The sequence below is a fragment of the Lissotriton vulgaris genome, unplaced genomic scaffold (assembly GCF_964263255.1).
Source record: "Lissotriton vulgaris unplaced genomic scaffold, aLisVul1.2 SCAFFOLD_259, whole genome shotgun sequence".
Lineage (NCBI taxonomy): Eukaryota > Metazoa > Chordata > Amphibia > Caudata > Salamandridae > Lissotriton > Lissotriton vulgaris.
The window spans coordinates 1,678,484-1,692,103 of record NW_028247892.1 but is presented as its reverse complement, the minus strand read 5'-3'; positions in this window follow the sequence as shown (position 1 = coordinate 1,692,103).

Below are 13,620 nucleotides of genomic sequence, written 5' to 3'. Positions count from 1 at the left end.
ACCTCTGCTATGTTCAAAGGGTTCAGACTTTCTGTTATTTACCATTACCTGGGCCAATGGCGTGCTGTACAACAACCGTATCCAGCAGCTGAAATTTGGCCCAAAGCCCAGCTTGGCGAGTACTGCAAAAAGGTAGGGCCGTTCCGATGTGTCGAAAGCCATGGTGGCATCTAGAGAGACCACAACGGCGTCTTCTCGTAACGTCGGTACCCCGCCCAGGACTCCCTGTAGTTGTCGCAGATTGAGGGCCGTGTTTCTTTTAGGCATGAACCCTGATTGGTCTGGATGAAAAATTTCGCCTATCACCTTGATAAGTCTATTGGCCAATACTGTAGCCAGAATTATGTGTTCCGCATTCAGCAGCCATGTAGGCCGATAAGAGGTGTACTCTGTCCTGGGCTTCCCTTCTTAATGGATTGTGATTATAGTTGCAATTCTTTGGTCATGCGGTAAAGTTCCCTCCCTCAGGCTATCCTCAAACATAGACTTCAGGTAACGGGCTAATTTATCTGGTTGAAGCTTGTAGAGCTCTATTGGAATGCCATTTGGGGCCAAAGCTTTCCCAGAGTGTAGCACTCTTATTGCCATAGCTATTTCATCAGTAGTGAGTACACGATCCATGAACGTGAAGTCTGAGTTCGATAATCTCGGAAGAGTTATATCCTTAATAAGATCAGTAACTTCTGCTTCAGGGTGCGGCGCTACCAAACTATACACAGTTTGGAAATGAGCTGCAAAATGGTTAGCTATGTCTTGGGGATCCGTCACTAAGGAACCATCAGTGCTCTTGACTTCTGGTAGAAGTCTGCTGGCCTGATCGCGCTTGTCTAACCATGCGAGCAATTTGCCAGCCTTGTCGCCCCAGTCATATATTCGCCCTAGCATTTCCTGCCCCATTAGTTTGGCACGATCGGTGACCAATGCCTGGTATTCCTCCTGTCGCAGGCATAGGGCATGGAAGGCTTCAGTCGTGGGATTTGAGGTGACATCTTGTTTCTAGACCGTATAAATCCTGCTCTGTGTCTGAGATCTCTCTCACTGTGTCTTTTTTGGAGCCAGCTATCAAGGACATGGCTTGTCCTCGGACCACCCTTTTGAAAGCTTCCCAGAGCGCCTGGGGTGATTCTACTGAGTGTTTTTGTTATCTAGAAAGGATTCTTCGATAAATTTGGGTAATCCTTTACGTATTTTGGGGTTCTTAAGATACCAAGGGTTTTTTGGGGTAACTCTCCCCACCTGTGTGTGATCCAGAACAATGTGGACCTGTTAGAAATAGGGTAGCCAATTCTACGGGGGGTAGCATGGTGCAGAACGGGCAGGCCAAACTCCTGAGGACATGTGTGAAGGATCCACGCAGTACACACACACGACACACCAGGCACAGCACAAAAAGAGACACAACACCAGTTTTGATGGAAAAGAATAACTGTTTTATTGTACCAAACCTGCAACAGAAATCACAGTAATCACAATGTTGCGCCAACTGGCGCCAGGGCAATATATACACGGGGATTATTTACAGGGTAAATGAAAAAGAAGGAAAAGGGAAGTCCATTAGCTCCAAGGCTGAAATAAAAACAAAGCGTTATCAATTGACATGGAACATCAGGCACAAACATCTACAGTAAACCTCTTAGCCAGACGTCCAGCATCAACATTAGGCAAAGATGTAAATCCTGGGGCAGAGAACACAGTGCGCATGAAAGAAAAAGAGAAATGGCATTGAACCTCAGCAATATCAATGTGAGGGAAAGAAACACTAGGCATCAGCCTTTGGGCAGGTCAGCATGAAACAAAGCATTAGGCGTGAAAGCACATCATGCATGGCTTGCACTAGCATCTCCTGAGTCCCACCAGTCTCAGGGACCTAGGGTGGCACTCCTTCGTCAGGGGTCACGGGGCAGAGCAGCAGGCACTACTGGCCAGGTCAGCAGCTAGTGGGAACTCATCAAGACAAGGGGGTAGGCCTTAACCATCCTCCACTGCAGCGTGGCCCTCCTCCTATACAGCAGCCTGAACTCCTGCAGTGGGGCTTCCACTAGCCCTGGGGACAGCCGAGGGGTTCTAGTAAGGTGCAGGGTCCAGCAGACAGGCCCAAGTGCCGAAATTCCCTGGCAGCAGGTCCCCTCACGTTCTTTTCCCTGCTCTGACTGAGCACATGGTGGTACTCCCCCCTGGTGGAGCTACCTCGCTTGCTATGGGGGAGATTGACTTTGGGCTCCCTCCTTTGACTATTCACCTACCCAGCCAGACTTCGGGCTAACGCTCCTGCGTCTCTCCTGACCTTACCTTCCCCCTCTCCCTTCCCCCAACACTCCCCCTCTCCGCCCCTACTCTTTCCAGCTTTTGTCCTCTGCTTTCACATGCCCTTGCCCTTTGTCCCCACCCTGTTTTTCTGTGAACCTCTTCCCTTGCCACTTGAGATTGAACTATTTTGTCTGATGCCCGATGGAGCTACTTGGTTTAGCTATAGGGGAGATGGGCCGTGGATTCCCTCCTTGGTCGTCACCTACCCAGTCGGTCTTTAGACAGACTTGTTTTCGTCTCTCCTTATTGTCTTGTCCCTAGCTCCTATCCCCTCTCCCCCGAATCTCTCCCCTTGCCTGCTACTCTGCCTACCCCCCTGTATTTTGTGCCTTTTGACTAAGCACTCCTTCTCCCCTTTTTGAGGAAAGATACAATATTTATACTCTGGAGTCTCAGCGACTGTATCTCTACACAACACCAGATTTGATGGAAAAGAATAACTGTTGTATTGTACCAAACCTGCAACAGAAATCACAGTAATCACAATGTTGCGCCAACTGGTCCCAGCGCAATATATACACAGGGATTATTTACAGGGTAAATGAAAAAGAAGAAAAAGGGAAGTCCATTAGCTCCAGGGCTGAAATAAAAACAAAGCGTTATCAATTGACATGGAACATCAGGCACAAACATCTGCCGTAAACCTCTTAGCAGGACGTCCAGCATCAACAACAGGCATAGACCTAAATCCTGGGGCAGAGAACACAGTGCGCATGAAAGAAAAAGAGAAATGGCATAGAACCTCAGCAACATCAATGTGAGGGGAAGAAACACTAGGCATCAGCCTTTGGGCAGGTCAGCATGAAACAAAACATTAGGCGTGAAAGCACATCATGCATGGCTTGCACTAGCATCTCCTGCAAAAAGAACAATAGGCTTGAACTCCTCAGGGTGCACAAAAGTATAGGCGGAACACAGGGCTTACAAACCTCCCTTTGCATGAACACATCCCGCATGGGGCATTTACGATTGGCCTGAACACATTGGCCGACTGGCCCTCATGAGGACATAACCCACAATAACACGAAAACATGAACACCCCATTAGGACTAAGAGCACTAGGGGAAAACCTTATCACGTACCCCAGGCCCACAGTGCATAACAACATGGGTGCAAGTCACATTGACCTAAAGTAGACCAGGCATGAACAACCTTGTGGGCATAGTAGGGCATAAACCTGCTTAACCTCATGCGAAAGGTCTTCGGGGCATAGCTGCACTCCTATTTCAACATTAGGTATGTCCACCAGCATTAGGCCTAGAGCCTCCTCCAGTATCATGGGCATCCCAAGCTCCAGTGAATTACCCTCGGGAGTATTACGGTCCCAGGTCGCTTCCGGGCTCTACAACAGTGGTAATTGGAGCAGTCTCTGCATAATAGTCTAGGCGCTCGCCGCCAGCCGGGTCACCTGAAAGGGCAACACCATTCATGAGGGCGGGCACCGACCCTGTGCCCCGACACACCCCCAACCCACTACACAATTAGCCCCACTCACCGGGCTCCCCTGGGATCGAGATTCTGCCTCTGGGTGGTATCTTGCTGGGTGGGTGCTGCTTTCCTGGGCACCTGCCGTACCCCAAACAGGTCCCGCTGCTCCTCTTCTCATACGGGGCTCTGTATGGAAAGCAGGGCTCGCTCACAACCTGGAGCCCTGCAGATGTCGGGCTGCTCCCTTGCTGGGATCGCGGCAGGCTGGGCGGCAGGTGCGGGGCTTCCCTTTCCCACCGGGAGCCCCGCAATCCATTTGCAGCACTTTCTCGGAGGAGGGGGATGCGGGGTAGGCTTCCGCTCCCCTAGGGCTTCCTCCGGCCCTGTTCCAGTCATGCGGGCAGTCCCCCGTCACGGGCGCTCTTCTGTGGCTCTGGGTCAGCGCGGGGTAGGCTCCCGCCTGGCTCCTTGGTCCACATGGGGCTCCCTCGTCCCCAACGGAGCACCGCACCATCACTGCTGGCTTCCTGCTGCTTCCTCTCGCTGTGGCCATGCCCCAGCCCAGCGCGCCTCGGCCTGGCTTCCCGGTCGCTTCCTCTACTCTTCTTCCGGGTGCCGCAGGCAGAGCGGCGGCCCACAGCGAACCCCTGGGTCGCGGCGGTGATTCCGGTCCGTATTAGTTTGGCCATATGCGGGGTAGGCCCCCGCTTAGTTTCAAGGCGCACACGTCACGGCGCACATGCGGAGTAGGCACCTTGATTGATTGATTGATTGATTTGATAGGCACCTGCTTAGCTTTTGATTATGCAGAAGTGCGGCCCTCTCCTACTCCTTGCTCCCGGGCTGTGCCGGTGATTCCGGGAAGTTCCAGAGGCGGCGCTCACGCGGGGTGGGCACCGGTTTATAAATTACTCCTGAAGCAGGGTAAGCACCCGCGATAAAGCTACCACTGCATAGCGTCCTCACGTGGTGTAGGCACCCGCTTCTTCTAGGCACAGTGGTATGGTGCACACAGTGCTTGGTAGGTACAGTGCTTCCTAACTTCAGGGCAGGCAGTCCAGGGGCCAGATAGCTGAGGCAGGACAGCGTCACTGGGATCAGCACTGCGCTTCAGGTTTATAGCGCTTAGGGGGACGGACAGTCCCAACAGCAAGCCTCAGGGGCCCCAGGGTAATGCTCCTCACCTCCTGGGGGTCCAGTCCAGCCCCAATATAGCACTCTCCTCTTCAAGAGCTTTTAGATGTAGCGCTCACGTGGACCAGGTCAGCAATTAGTGGGAACTCATCAAGACAGGGCGGTAGGCCTTAACCATCCTCCACTGTAGTGTGGCCCTCCTCCTATACAGCAGTCTGAACACCTGCAGTGGGGCTTCCACTAGCCCTGGGGACAGCAGAGGGGTTCTAGTAAGGTGCAGGGTCCAGCACATGGGGCCGAAGTGGCCATATCCCCTGGCAGCAGGTCCCCTCACGTTCTTGTCCCTGCTCTGACTGAGCACATGGTGGCACAAACCCCTTATTTATATGCCCCTCACCCCACCTACCAGGCAGTGCCAGAGCCTTCTAGAATTCTCTGGGGAACTGGTTCTAGCTGGCTCTGGGGAGGAGTAGAGCACCCTGGGTGCCAGGCTTTCCCTCCAAATGCTGGGATGGCTGGGTACCAAACAACTAGACCACTAACCCACTACAGTCAGGTGGCACAACACACAGCCATGGCATCCGTTTTAAAAGCGGCATGCTACCAGGGTACATTTCTACAATGGGGGTTAATAAGTGCACACACCATTGCGTGACATTTTCACCTTAAACAGGGCATCTCATTCCACACATGCCTATACAACTTTCTTTACCATGGGGGAGACATCCTAAACTAGGGGAGTAAAAGGCGAAAAATGTTGGGGGAAAACGGGCCAAGTCCAACAGGACCCATGGGAATGATCGGAGATATTCCTTGCCAGATGGTGGATTTCGTGTATGACTGTAATCTGTGAAGCCGGGACCAGTGTATAATCCAGGCAGGTTAAGCTGTTGTGTACCCCTGAGTGGAAGGTATGTTGTACCTTATCGGGATTATGCATCCTCCAGCCATCCATTAGTCCCATTGCATCTAGAAAACTGGAAAATGCATAAGCGGCCTGAGGAGTTGCTCGAGGAGGGTGTCTGTCTAAAGCGCCAGAAACGATAGAATTAAAATCACCTCCAAGCACCAGGTGTCCTTCAGGCAACGTTAGGAGTAGTGCACTAAAGTCAGTGAAGGTTGCCTCCCAAGAGCCCGTGATTCCAACATATCTACCTCGGTCATCTACGTATGTAGAGGTGAGCGAGAAAGGAAATTATTTTTTCTGTATAATACCCACTCCCCTGGAACTGGAGGTGAAGCCCGCATGTGCTACCATTGAATATCCCCACCTATGCATTGCCTTACATGAGTTCCCAACAAGGTGCATTTCCTGAAGTAAACCGATGTCCGGCGCATGCCGTTTAATATATTGCAACACAACACTCCTCTTGATCTTGTCCCCCAGCCCGTTAACATTCCAACTTAAGATTTCGAGTTCCCTATTGTACTGTATTCCCATTGTAAGCTAGATAGATCCCCCCTAACGGGGTCACATGTACACATTATACAGTTGAGAAAATACAACCAAACAATACTCAAAAAGAATAACATTCCATCCCAACAACCCCCCACCCTGCTCCCCTGCACTCCGGGCTTAGAACTTCCCATATTATTTAAATGCAGAGTGCCTGTCGGCCAACTATTCTACTGAAAAGAAAAACACACACAAGGGGAGGCTCCAGTACCACATCGCCACCCCCCCCCCCCTGCCTACCAATACAGATTGTCGATGCAGGATATGTCCGATATTCAGGTGTCAGTGCAAAGTTCAATGTCAACTTGGGCCGGGCTTCAATGGTTCAAAGTTCTACAGCGGCTGAAGCAAGGCGTTGTGAAGCAGCGAAGGCTCTTTTTTCAAGAGAGCATCGTTGGATTCACTGGTCTGGCGAGGGTCTGAGGCTGTCCAGCCAGTCAGATGTCACCTCCAGAAGGTCAAAGAAATGGGTTTTCCCATCTAGTTCAACTAGCAGGCGCGCTGGGAAAAGCGTGGCGTACTTGAGACCTCTTTCTCTTAACCGTCGCTTTACATCAATGAAGGAGCGCCACCGCATCTGCACCGCACGGGTGAAGTCAGGGAAGAAGGTGATCTCGGAGCTATCTACTTGGATTGGAGGAGCAACCCTTGCCACCTGGAGGAGCGTGCCGGGCCAGTATTGGCCAGAGGGGCCCCAGGCTTTGGGCGACCCCCAGGCACTCTATGGGCCGTCTCCACCACAAACAGTTTAGAAAGGTCCTTTGGTTGTAGCTTCGTCGAGATCAGCTCCTCAATAAATAATTCAGCAGCTGGCCCTTCCGATTTATCTAGTACACCAAGAATACGGATGTTATTGCATCGCAGATGCCCCTCATAGTCATCCAGCTTGTCCTCCGTGGATTTGCAAAACGATTGAAGCTCTCTAATGTCCGTTTGGAGTTTTGAGGTGTCCTCCATAAGGCGGCAGTGGTGATTTCCAATTGCTTGACCTTCTCCCTGCATTTTGTGAGATCCTCTCTGATCAGCGTCACCTCCGAGGAAAGAGTGTCAATAAAAGTGCGGACACCTAGGATAGCTGCCTTAAGTCCTTCATCGTTGGTTTGGTGGGGTCCTGCTCTGCTCCACTTTGCGATTTGTCGCCGGTCTCCTTCTTCTCGGCAAGGTCCGTCTTCGGACATGTAAATCGGTCAAGTCTACTTTGTTGAGACACTCTGGCACCCTTGACACCGGACATGGCGAGGTCTCGGTATTGCCTTGGAAAGGATCCTCTGATGAAATGCTAGGCGGAAATGACCTTTGACAGGGTCTTCCCAAGGTCGTCAGATTGGTGTTGGGCCTGTCTCGCACCGAGGTGGAGGACGCTGATTAAACTCCGTCGTAACAGGCTACGTGATGGGATTAGTAATCAGGTGTTTGCAATGGAAAGATGCACTAGGAGCGTCGCCGCTACAGGTATCATGGAACCCCACGCAGGCCGATTCTGGCGCGGAGCGCGACCCAATCACAGTCCACCCATTTGCCAATCAGAGTGGTCACCGCTCAGGCCCAGAGCGTAATCAGCTATTAAGCCCTCCAGACATCAGAGGGCTTCCACGATTTGGCAGACTCTTGGGCCACCTGTGTGCAAAGGAACAACGGGGGAGCAGGTTGGTTCACCGCATGCGGCCTCAGGCAGTTGACTAAACTGAAGCAAACAGGGAGACCACTCCTCGTGCCCCCACAGACACTCATCAAAGTTCCACGCATTCGCCACCAGGCCCTGGGGGCGCCACAGTCAATAAGGTCCAATCCAGCAAGGCACAGATTTTTATCGGCTGCTCTAGCCGCGGGCCTGCACAGTCTCTCTGTAATGTAGCTCACACCTGATGCATCCAGTAGGGTTCGTAGGTCCCCTTCTGTTAGCTCCACAATGGGCGCATACGCGCTTAACTTTGCGCTATGCTTCCAAGATCGCGGCCACATCCAGCTCCGATCCCCATCAGTGCAAAGGGAAGGTGGGGCCAGTCACTTGCAGGCACTATTCAGCCCACTCTGGTGTCAGCGAGGGCAGAGCCAGTCATCCACGAAAATATTAACCTTGCACTGCTTCAAACTAGTCCCGCGGCCCCAAACAGCAACTAGGGCACATCAGGCGGGCCGCGGGGACTCCTCACCTACCTTCGGCAGCAAGCCCTGGCCCCAGCATGGGCGTGTGTGTTTCAGGGCCATCACAGTCACGCCCTCAGGCCGCAGTTCTCTGGCCGATGCTCCAATGTTGTCCCTCTCAGTCGCAGGGGGGGCTCACGGATGACTCCGAAGTTCCAGGAGATTGTTGTGCGGGCCGCGGGGCCTTTTCATTCATCCACTGCAGCCGACCCGGGCCCAAGCTCGGTCATGTAAGTTGCGGTGCTGTCTCGGCCCGTCTGCTCGGGGCTGCTGTTCTCCTATCCGATGCACCGATTAATTCCCCCACAGTCACGGGGGGTCAAGGTCGATTCCGGAGCTCTGTGGATTTATCATTCTGTACTTCCGAGGATGGGTACCTCGTCTCCCGGGCCAGTCACTTCATTAATCGAGGCCCATGCTCCACCAGATATAGGCCCAGAATCGCCGATCGACACAGCTCCTGCCCGCCGTCACCAATTTTATTCAGGGAAGTTTCATTCAGCGCCGTTTATTCTCTCATTCACGATTCTGCATCTTTTGACCGGATAATTGTGACGGATGTATGCGGTAGGACTGGAGGGTCACAGAGCAGCCCCAAGTTGCGGTCATGATGGTTGCCGCTAAGCCCCGCCTTCGATAAGTAGCGTTCTTGTGCATATTTTTCAGCTGTCCATGATCCAGTCACTCTTGCATTGCCTGGGTGTTTTCAATCTGTGGCAGCGGCAGCTGTGTCCATACCTCAGAGTGAGGGAATAGTTTTGTCACATACACTGCTTGTGTTAGTGCCCCATGCACTTGATGCCCTTTTAAACCAAACCAAAACGCAGCATTTAACTAGTGCTCGCTTGAGAGGATATGAATTAACACTTTTGATGGGGAATTGTGTGTTGATGGGTCTTGTTTGAAATTACCAGATGGCACATATCAGCTGCATATGCAATCACAACACTTCAGACGTTAGTCGAGACAGCTCGCATCCCACAGAAGTCAGCTCAGGCAACTGAGTTGATAGCACTGACGAGGGCGTGTGAACTTAGCACTGATTTGTCTGTTAACATCTACACCTATAGCCGATACGCCTTTGGAGTGGCCCATGATTTTGGGCTAATCTGGAAGGAAAGAGGTTCTCTTACATCACATGGGACACAAATAGTGCATGGAGAATTAGTGCATAATCTCCTTACGGCTTTGACATATCCTAAGAAAATAGCGATTGTTAAGTACAGTGCACACAAGAAAGGGACTGATAAAATAGGACAGGGCAATGCCTTCGCAAATCACACAGCCCGTGAGACTGCAATGCAGCGAAGCACTACATCTATGTATGTGGTGAGGTCACAGGCTGAACGTTGACATGATGGCAGGCAAGAAGAGCTAGGCATGCAGCGATCTGTCTCTGCTGAAGAATCAGACCTATGGTCTAAGGAGGGAAGATTGGATGTTAAGGGATGTTGGAGAAACAAAGACATGACCAAATGGAGATTGCCCACAGCCTATTTGCACCCTATGATTCACATGGCACATGGGCCGGCACATGTTGGAGCATCCTAAATAGCAAAGTTGCTTACACAAGTGTGGGATTATCCTGAAATTGCCAGCACAGCTAAAAAGATAGTTCAGACTTGTCTGATTTGTCTCCGGTATAATTCTGGAAAGGGAACACGAACTCCAATAGGAGAGTTAGCCAAACCGACTGCACCTTTTGAGGTTCTGCAAATGGATTACATCCAGCTGGAACGCTGTAATAACCTGACGTATGTCCTAGTAGTGGTATGTGCCTTTAGTAAGTGGATTGAGGCATACGCTACGAGAGCTAATACAGCTCTTACTACAGCATAGGTGCTTATAAAGGAGTTCTTCCCTCGATTCGGCGTTTGTCGAGTCCTGTGGAGTAACAATGGACCTCATTTCATTGGGCAAGTTGTTGAGTATGTCCTGAAATTATTAGGAATAAAGCAGAAGTTCCATGCTGCTTTCCCCCCACAATCAGCAGGGCTAGTGGAACAATACAATTCTACTCTCAAGCTTAAATTGGCTAAAATCCAGGCTTCCACATCTCTGAAATGGCCTGATGCATTACCCCTTGCCCTGCTTTCAATTAGATCAGTGCCACATACACGATCTGGCCTCACACAGTATGAGGTGGTATTTGGAAGGCCAATGAATATTTGGGGGATTCCTAAGCCACGCCCTTAACATGATGTACCTTGTGTCTTGATGAGTGACTAACTGTCTCAGTTGACTGACAACTTGTTTTCTATTTATCAACAGGTTCGAGAAGCTCTCCCTGACAGGTCGCAGTTTGATGGCCATGATCTATGGCCCGGGGACCAAGTTATGGTAAAAGTCTTCAAGAGGTCGAATAGCCTGGAACCGAGGTGGCGCGGCCCTGAGCATGAACTGCAGTCCGGGTGACCAATCGGAAGAACTGAATCCATTCCACCCATCGCAAAAAGGTGCCGTCAACCCTGGTGGAGCCCGCTCTACTCACCTACCATCCAAACATCCTGAACATACAGAGAGGCCAAGCCATATCACCTGAAGAACCTGAGTAAGTCTTCCCGGACCACACAATCCCTGGTGTATCTCGATATCAGCTGCGACCCCGGAGAGAAACTGCAATGCTGAAAAAGACTGGTTGAGCAACCGTCCTGGGTTAGTGAAAGGCTGAGCCGAGGGGGGGGGGGACTTTTTCCTAGTGGCACCCGTCCAAACTCTCAGTGAAGAAACTAACGGCTGCCCAGGACTTTAGAGCTCCATCTGCTTTGTTGATTCAACGTCAAAATAAAATATGCCTAGGGAGAGGACATCGACTGCTGAGAAAGTTTCTGACAGAAAGGCCATGTTTTTTGTTGAGCTCACTTCTGTTGTCATCATCATTGCTAAGATAGCTTGTGTTGTCGAGGAAGTGGCTCCTGTTTGACAAGCGCTGAATGCCAGAACTCCAGCCCCCATTGAGCACCATTATTTCTCCCTTCCCTATCATGAGTAGCAGCATAGACCGTCCTACCTCAATAATACGTTCATTCAGATGTTGCACCACACCCATAATGCTACGAATGTCACCAACTGTTGGGTGTGTGGAATGATGCCAACTCATCAGAAAAAGGGAGGAACACCTTTCATTCATCTGCCATTTGCACACAATGGCTCTTGTAAGGCTTGGTTCGCATTGCTGTGGGCTGCTGAAGTTGCTAATATCACCTATGCTGATGTAGGGAGACTGAATTGTCAGCTAAATAAATTGTATTACCCTGATGAGGACGGAGATCCACAGGCAAAAGGAACTGTGTGGGAGATAGAGGAGTATCGCTGAGGAAACTCCTCCATGCGCTATGCTTTCCCAAACACCCGAACAGCCAATGGAAATGGACCTCCTGTTATAGCCATTACAAGAGCCCGTGCAGACTTGTGTGTGAACAGTGCTGGAAATATTCCTGTGGGGAAGAGCGACTGTACCTTGGTACTGAACATTACTGGGGTGAATAACAGTAGCTTTATGTCATCCCACAATACTTTCTTTGTCTGTGGGAATAAAGGATACTACCATCTACCCATCGGATGGTCAGCAACTTGCTATGTGTCCTTTTTGTTGCCACCTGTGTTTTTGGCTCCAGCATCCTATCACATGGACTATAGACTGTTTAATGACATTTCCGAAGAACCGATATAAGAGGACAATAAATCATGATGAGGTGGATCAGAAGGACACTGCACTGCAGCAATATGTTGACTTTAATTTGGGATTGTTCTTCTTTGTTGATGCTACCTGAAACAGTTGGAAAATCAGATGCTTGACACGTGTGGTAGAGGCTGTGACCAACTAGACAGCTATGGCACTTGGAAACATCACAGAAGAACTGCAAATAGCGAGAATTGTAGCGCTCCAAAACCGAATGGTCCTCAACATCGTGTTGGCTGATCACGGTGGTGCATATTGATTCATCTGGAGAAGTTGTTGTGTTTATATCCCTGATCACGCACCTTCAGTTTTTGATGCAATCTCTAAACTGCATAAAATCGCTGCAGAGATTCACCCTGATATCAGAACGTAGACTTTAACAGGTTGGCTACGGACACTATTTGTTACCTGGGGCTGGAAACTATTGACGATTCTAAGTATCTTCTTTACGATCCTACTATCATGGTGCTTATGTCTACAATGTTGTCCAGTGCTTTGTTCCCTCCGTATCACTGCTTGTTTAATAAACGCCCAATATGTATTGGACCAAGAAGTTTATCAAATGATGCTGATTAACATACAAGATGTTTTGTTTGTTCCTTCTAAATCATAGATGTCTTCAGCTAATGCTAAAAGGTTCGTCTGTGGAAACTTGGCAGAGATCATTGTTAGCATGAGCTGAAGCCATTTTGTTTTTGGCATTCGTTTTGGTTAAGCCATGTGTTTCCCCGTCTTTGCTGTTGCCTGCTTCGCTATTTTGCCTGAGTATCATCTCTAGTTATCTCATGCAGCACTGAGCTTGAGCACTGCGCATGCTTAGAGAGGCTTTAGCTGTTAGGATGCACCTGTCATGTATTTAACTGTCAGGCTATTTTAACTGACGTCAGCAACAGTGTAACTCCTCCCACTCTGTTGACTAAGTGATTCTCATATACCCTTGTATGTAAAAGTCTATTTGTGTGTACACTTGTACTGTCTCTTTTTGAACCTCCATGCGTACTCTGCACTTGCTACAGTATAAAAGGCCCATGGTGTCTGTACTCCGTGTACTGCCTTATACATTGCCTGAGGGTTCTGTATCAATGTAGTTCCACTCATGAGTCCTAATAAACTACTTTCTTGATATTACAGCCTCCGTGCCAATCTCTACTTTGTCAGTCTATAGGATCAGTGCGCAAAAGGGCGAACTCCTGCACCAGGTGAGCCCCTGAAAAGGCTCACCCCCACAAAATATGTGTAGCTTTGGCAACCTCAGAGACCTGATGTTTCAATATCAAGTAAAGATTAAAAAATTACTACCAAGTTCTTTATTTTTAAATAATTGGCAACATCTAAAGATCAAGAAATGGTGCTCTCTTATTAGCACCAAAGATGATGATTTCAGTTTTTCCTTCATTCATTTTAATGTATTAATTTTTAGTTGTTTCACTGCTATTAAATTATGGACTCCCCTAAAACACTAATGAAG